The following is an 8,121-nucleotide window of genomic DNA, read 5'->3' as shown; positions in this document are numbered from 1 at the left end:
GCGCGCCGCAGCCCGGCTCACGTGACTGCGCTCCCTCGCGGGGGGCGGAGCCGAGGGCACCGGGGGCGGGGCCTGGGCGTGGCCTGCGGAAAGAAGGCAGGGCCCAGAGAGAGGGGAGGAGCATAGGCCGAGCCTTTCCGGGGTGGGTGGGGCCCAGGGTGAGACGTAAGGGGCGGGCTCGATCTTAAAGGGCCCCGGCACCTCTTTATACCTTTACAAGCCCAGCCTACTTTATCTACTCCTCCTCAAACTTATTAATCCGCAACTTTGCAAGAACAGTTGCACGAATAGAAAAAGAAATCTCCACACACCCGTCATCAATTTCTAGTATTTTACTACAGCTGATTAATATCTCTCTCTATATTTTTGTTGAACTGTTTAAGTAATCGAACACATCATAACATACCAACCCTAAATACTGAGCATGTATCTCCTAAGGGCAAAGACATTATCCTACAGAATGACAATAACATTATAACACTCAGAAAATTTGCCATTTATTTGATACTATTATCTAATTGTTGTTGGTTGGCAGTCCAGTCAAGGTGGACTCATGGCAACCCTATGTGACCCCATAGTTTTATACATAACAGTGAAGGATAATTAATAAAAACATCAGATTGATAGTGAGTTCAGAGGTTTCTTGAACAGGGTGGAGGGTACCTGTGTGTTCATTTTATTGTTTTTTTAAAACTGTAAATAATCACGTTATGCCCTGTTTTGTATGTACAATATGTTCCATAATAAAAGGTTTTTTAAAACTAAGAAAGAAAGTAAAATAAGTTATAAATCTTCAGAGGGAGACAGAACAGAGTACATCTGGAGTATCTTGGGTGGAGATTATGAATTGGTTGTTCTCCAAGAATGGGTGGGAGTCCAATGTTGGGAGGCACCATGAAGAAAATCAGGGAGCTGGGGTGGGCTGGTCTCTGGCCTCATCCTTTCTTTTCTCAATTAGTTCAGAGTTCTTCCAACTTCTCTACATCACCTGAGGTCTAGACTGCTTCCATAAGGCAGTGCTAGAACTGAGGTAGATAAGTTCTAGAAAAGCAGATTGTCTGTCTCTAACGAAGAACTCAAAAGATTTTCCCAGTGCAATACGTGTTTGATGCATTTGAATTATGGTGTTGGAGAAGAATATTGAATATACCATGGATGGCCAGAAGAATGAATAAGTCTATCTTGGAAGAAGTACAGCCAGAATGCTCCTTAGAAGCAAGGATGATAAGACTTTGTCTCATTTACTTTGGACATGTCATCAGGACCAAGCAATCGGTGGAGAGGGACATCATGCTTGGTAAAGTAGACGGTCATCAAAAAAGAGAAAGACTCTCAATGAGATGAATTGACACAGTGGCTGCAACAATGGGCTCAAACATAGCTATAATTGTGAGGATGGCACAGGACCAGGCAACATTTCATTTTGTTATACGTGACGTCTCTGAGTCCGAACCAATTCGATAACACCTAACAACAGCAATGAAGAAGGAGAAAAAGAAGGAAGAGAAGAAACCAAAACAAGAAATTTGGTAGATTTAGTTCAACGGCTAACGGAGAAAGGTTGGCAGTTTGAACCCACCCGGGAGCTCTGCAGAAGAAACACCTGGCAACCAGCTTCCGTGAAGATCACAGCCAAGAAAACCCAATGGGGCAGTTCTACTCATCACGTGGGGTCACCATGAGTCAGGTGGACTGAAAGGTACCCAACAACAACAAAGACAGCCACCATTCTTTGCTGCTCCTCCCACTGAGGAGCGGGGTCTATTTCCCCATCCCTTCAATCTTTAGCCCTGGTGGCATAGTGTTTAAGTGCTACGGCTGCTAACCAAGAGGTCGGCAGTTCAAATCCACCAGGCGCTCCTTGGAAACTCTATGGGGCAGTTCTACCCTGTCCTATAGGGTTGCTACGAGTTGGAATAGACTGGACAGCAGCGGGTTTGGTTTTTTTTTGGTTTTCAATCTGGGCATATGACTTACTTTGACCAATAAAATGAGGCTAAGTGATGTCATGTGACTTCTGAAGTTAGGATTGAAGAGGTGCTACAAAGTCAACCTTCATAAGGTCTTGAGACCACCATGCTGTGAGGAAGCTGGGAATGAAAGACCACAGAAGAGGGAAGCCTGGCTGTCCAGTTGTCCCCATTGAGCCCATCTCCCAGTGGACACCATGAGGGAGCCCAGGTGAGATCAGTAGACAAACCACCCAGCCAACCCACAGACTCACAAAAAAATGCTAAAATTGTTACTGTTTTCAGGCTCTAATATTGGGGTGGTGTCCTACCCAGCAATAAATTACTCAAACAGAAAACATTCCATTGTTTTGAAGACAAAAAGCTCTACCTACTTATCATAGGGAGACCGTGAGTGGTGCAAATGGCTAAGGCTCAGCTGCCAACCAAAAGGTCGGAGGTTCAAGTCCATCCAGAGGCACCTCGGAAGAAAGGCCTGGCAATCTACTTTCAAAAAATCAGCCTTTGAAAACTCTATGGAGCACAGTTCTACCCAGACACACGTGGGGTTGCCATAAGTCAGAGTCAACTCAACGGCAATGGTTGGTATTTATCACAGACAAAACAGAAAATACAAATAAACAATTTTTTTTTTTACCTTTGTTTACCTAAAATTCCTTTATTTACCTAAAATTCCTAGAGAGAGAATTGGCTCAGTGTATATCTTTCTAGACTCTTTTCCACACATACACATAAAGTATATGTTTAAGAAATATAATTTGGATTTTACTGTATAAATGGGTTTAAATGCTTTTTCATTTATAATGTTTTATACAGTTTTAGTGGCACTGAACCAGGATGTTAAATGGCTTGCATAGCTGTGTTTCCTAGGAGGTACTATGAACGATTTACCCAGTCCCCTATTGTTGGATACATAGGTTGTTTCTAGTGTTTGCACAATTGGGAGGATCACTGTAGGAAACATGGTCCAAATCTTCATTTATTTACTTCAGAAAAGCTACATAAACAGCATTGGTGACTCAAAAGGAACATGTGTTTTCAAGGCTCTTAAAACTGACATTTATCAGTGGCCAAATCACTTTCCAGAAATATTCCCACTGAGACTCCTCCCAGAAATGTCAGTGGAAAAACTTCCACACAACTAGAACTAGATCATTACTAACCAGCTGTTAATTGAGCTGCCTTGTGAGGAAATGGGCAGGGGAGGGGGGGTTCAAGTAGGGACTGTGTGACTATTTGCCCAGGGCTGAGCCCTGTGGTGTAGTAGTTAAGCACTCAGCTGCTGACTGGAAGATCAGTGGTTCAAACCCTCCAGCTGGTTTGTGGGAGAAAGGTGTGGCAGTTGGCTTCTGTAAAGATTACGGCCTTGGAAACCATTTGGGGCAGTTCTACCCTGTCCAATAGGGTTGCTATGAGTTCGAATTGACTCCAGGGCAATGGGTTTAGTTTTGGTTTGGCCATGGTCAAGGGGAGACTTTAGCCTTTCAGACTAAGACAGAAAGCTCTGTCTTTCCTCTTTTAAGTAACCCCCAAGCCTTACTGCTTCTCTTCCCAGGTACTTGCATTGTGCCTGGGGCTGCCGCCCACACCTCGAGCCTCCTAACAGGCGTGCCGAGTGTCAAGTGGATCTGGCCTTACCTGTGAATATGGCAGGACACTCCACCTGTGGTGGTGAAGGGCATTCAACTGGGGTCACACAGACTGGGTGCAAATCCTATCTCTGTCACTTCCCAGGGTGTGAGCCTCTTCATCTCCCTGAGCCTCAATTTCTCTCCTTTCTAAAATGGAGATAATTGGACCTCTTACCCCATAGGGCTGTTAAAGAAGACAAACACATGGACCCTCAGAATAAATGTCAATCTTCAACAAAAAACCAAAACCAAACCAAACCAGGTACTGTTGAGTCATTTCCAACTCTTGGAGACCCCACGTGTTTCCGAGTAGAATTCGACTGCATAGACCTTTTATGGGTGTGACCTTTAGGAAGCAGATCGCCAGGCCTTTCTTCCAAGACACCTCTGGGTGGGTTCTAACTTTCAGTCTATCAGTTAGCCACCAAGCATGTTAACCATTTATACCACCCGGGGACTCCTCTTCAATAAATAAATACCTATTATTTGTTTTTATTTGTTTGGGGCTTGTTTATAAGATGCCGAGGACAGGGCCAGCCTGCGTGTGATGCTGTAGGCAACTGTCCACCCAGTGGGATTTGAGAGTCCTTTCTCCTCCCTATCCCCAAAACACAGCTCCCACCACTGTGCATCATGCTGCCCAAATATCCAGTTAGGAGCCCTAGTGGCGCAATGGTTAAGCACTTGGATGCTAACTGAAAGGTTGTCAGTTCGAACACATCTACTGGTTCCACGGTAGAAAGACCTGGCAATCCGCTCTCATAAAGATTACAGCCTCAAAAATCCTATGGGGCAGTTCTGCTCATCACATGGGGTCGCTGTACATTGAAATTGACTCAACGGCACCTAACGACAACAGTCAACTCTGTGGATTAAGGCGCGGTAGCAGATTGTGTTTTCCAAACATAATCGCATCTAAAGCTCTGGTCTCACATGCTCTTCTCACAGTGTAACTTTGACAACCTCCCACGGAGAGGTGGGTCTAGGTTCCCTCTCCTTGACTCTGGGTAGGCCCCTGACTATGGTGGAAGTGATGCTATGTCATATAAGTGTCACTTTCTCAGCTAGTCCTAAAAGGCCAACACAGCTTCCATATTGTCTCCTCGAGCCCTTGGACTGTGCCTTGAGCCACCCTGTAAGCAGTCCTTCTGCCCTGAGGCTGCCATGCTCTAAGGAAGCCCAGAAACCAGCTTCTGTGGACAGAGCACATGGAGGGGCCCTGTGACTACGTGAAAAAAAGAGAAATGTCCAGGCAGCCCCCAGCTGCTCTGGCCCCAGCCACCATTTGACTGCAACCTCAGAGAGACTGGGTCAGAACCACCCAGCTGACCCCTTCCTGAATTCCTGGCCCACAGAAAGCCCAATACATGCTGTTGTATCAGACCTCTAAGTTTTGGGATGGCTTGTTATGTGGTAATAGATAACTGATACAAGCACAGAATCCTCCTCTTAAAGGAAAGGGAAATTAACATTTGTACCTACTGTGTGCAGAAACTGTGCCAGGTTCTTTTATACTCAGTGATAATGATGATCACAACAGTAATAATAGCAGCTTCCATTTATTCAGCTTTTACAAGCACCAGGCATTATGCTATGGGTTTAACACCACAGCCCTGAGTGACCTATATGTGCTCTTATTATTCCCATTTTCCATATAAGGAAACTGAGCCTGAAAAAGATGAAATGGCTTGTCCAAGGTCAAATAGCCAGTGAGTGGCAGAGCTAGGATTTGAACCTGGGTCTGAGTGACTTTCAAGGCTACTTCCTAACAACCAAACACCTTAAAGTACTTAGTCACTGGGCTTGAGGGCTTATGACCATAGTCTCAGGGGACATCTAGGTCAGTTGGCATAACATAGTCCATAAAGACAAAGTTCTACATCCCACTTTGGTGAGTAGCGACTGGGGTCTTAAAAGCTTGCAAGTGGCCATCTAAGATACAATCATTGGTCTCTTCCTGTCCAGAGCAAAGAAGAGTGAAGAAAGTCAAAGACTCAAAGGAAACAGTTAGTCCAAAGGACTAATGGACCACACGAACCACAGCCTCCACTAGCCTGAGACCAGAAGAACTAGATGGTGCCCGGCTACTACTACCGACTGCTCTGAGCAGGATCACAATAGAAAGTCCTGAATGGAGTAGGAGAAAAATACAGAACAAAATTCAAATTCATAGAAAAGACCAGACTTACTGGTCTGATAGAGACTGGTGGAACCGCCGAGACTATGGCTCTTAGACACCCTTCAAACCTGGAACTGAACGCACTCCCAGAAATCAATTTTCAGCCAAAATAGACAGGCCTATAAGTTCTTCCCATGAGGAAAGTGCTCCTCAGAACGCTCAACCATATGAGACCAAAAGGGCAGCATTTGCCCAAAAACAAAGTTCAGAAGTCATGAAGGGGCAGGAAAGATGGGGAAATCGAAAGGGGGAACTCTCAGAGGAAGGGGGTAGAATGCTGTCACACTGAGGGGATTGCAAGTAATGTCATGAAACAAAATGTGTACAAATTGTTGAACGGGAAACTAATTTGCTCTGTAAACTTTCACCCAAACCACGATAGAATGTTCAAAAAACATGGGGTCACCATGAGTTGGAGTCCACTCACCAGCCACTAGTTTTTAAACCCCAGAACTGTGAGATAATACATTTCTGTTCCCCTAAAAAAAAAAAAGGCTGCTCCCTACCTCAATAACAGATTGGCTCACAAAATAAAGAATATTACTCATGAATACTGCGTGCCTTTAAAAAATCATCTAAGAGGAGGCTAGAGGCTGGCAAAATGGACACAAAAAGAGAGAGTGGAAGGAGGGGTTGTCTCACTAGGGGCTGTCTCATAAGCGGGAGAGTAATTGGGAGTATGTAGCAAGGTATATATAAGTTTTTCTGTGAGAGACTGACTTGATTTGTAAACTTCCACTTAAAGCACAATAAAAATTATTTAAAAAAATCATCTATATGAAACAAAACAGTCAACAATTATTTTAAAACAAAGATGAGAAGGTAAGGGTGCAAGGAAACTAGATGAATGGAAACAGAACCACCAGAATGGAAATAATGAGAATGTTCACGCATTGTGAAGAATGTAACCAATGCCACTGAACAACTTGTGTAGAAACTGTTGAATGGGAACCTACACAGCTGTGTAAACCTTCACCAAAGACATGGTAAAATAGTATTTAAAAAAAAAAAAAAAAAAGATCGTTCCCACAATGTAAAAGGACCTTTCCCAGCCTGGAAATAGGTCCTAATACTGATCACCAATCACTAGAGCAGGGGTGCGCCAGGGGTGTGTCCACAGCTGATCCCAGGCCCCGTCTGTCTCGCCTCTATGGTCCCAGTGATTCCTCTCCCTCTGGATCTTTCTAGGGATCCCCCCACAGAAACTTCCACCTTCCCCCCAGGCCCTGGGAGACAGACGTAGTGACCTGCCTGCTGAGCTGACGCAGGATGGATAGGGACACTGAGGGCTCACCCTGACTGGCCCGTAAGTACCAGGGCCCCTGGAGGAGGACTTTGGCTCCAAAGTCAGCAATTCTGGGTCCACTTCCCCAGGCAGCAGGTGACCTAGGGAGCAGCGAACCCCACATACAGATACTAGCTGTGGGCCTGAAGCTGTACTGGCCGTCTGGACATGGGGGCTAGCTGGGACGCGGGTCTGCTCTGAAATAATCCCAGACCTTGGGGGATTCAGGAATGTAAGTCACCGCATTGTAGTGATAATAATGGAATAATGGCAACGACAATGCCTTCCACTGAGGGAACATTTACTTGGCACCAGGCATGGGGCCTGGGACTTTACACACAGCTTCATATTTCATTGTGCAAGGACCTTATGAGGTAAGTACTATTATGATCTCCATTTTACAGGAAAGGAAACTGAGGCTCAGAGAGTCCAGGTGTCTTGCCCAAGGTCACACAGAAACCCAATGCACTGGGATTCCAAACATACCATTTTGTTCCCTACCGCAATGTCATACACCCCACAGGTGGGGCCTACAGTTGTACTCTGAAGGTAAGGAACCCCACGGGGGCGGTAAGGGGCAGGGCGGGTGCAAGGCCACCCAGAGGGGATGGCCTGGCAACATGAGCTGGAGTTTTCAGGTGGAAAGGGGAGGTGGCACGCTGAGGGGAGTCCCTGGGTGGCACAAACAATTAAGCACTCAGAGGCTAACCAAAAGGTTGGAGGTTCTAGTCTATCCAGAGGTGCCTCGGAAGAAAGGCCTGGAGATCTACTTCTGAAAAATCACCCACTGAAAACCCTATGGAGCACAGTTCTACTCTGACACACATGGGGTCACCATGGGTTGGAATCGACTTGACAGCAACTGCGGGGCATCTCGGGCAGGGAGCTCAGAAGGAGTAGACGTGTGGCTGTAAGTACTCAGCATGTTCAGGGAATGGGGAGCCCTTCTAGGCGCCAGAGGTAGAGGAAGAAGAAGGTGGGAATCAAAGTTGAAGTCTGAAAGGGGTCCTGGGGCAGATCAGTGAAGGGCCTGGAAGGCCAGGCTCAGAGCTGGGC

This window comes from Loxodonta africana, chromosome 19, assembly GCF_030014295.1.
Source record: "Loxodonta africana isolate mLoxAfr1 chromosome 19, mLoxAfr1.hap2, whole genome shotgun sequence".
NCBI classification, from domain to species: Eukaryota; Metazoa; Chordata; class Mammalia; order Proboscidea; family Elephantidae; genus Loxodonta; species Loxodonta africana.
The sequence above is the reverse complement of the archived record's forward strand: the minus strand, read 5'-3'. Positions refer to the sequence as shown.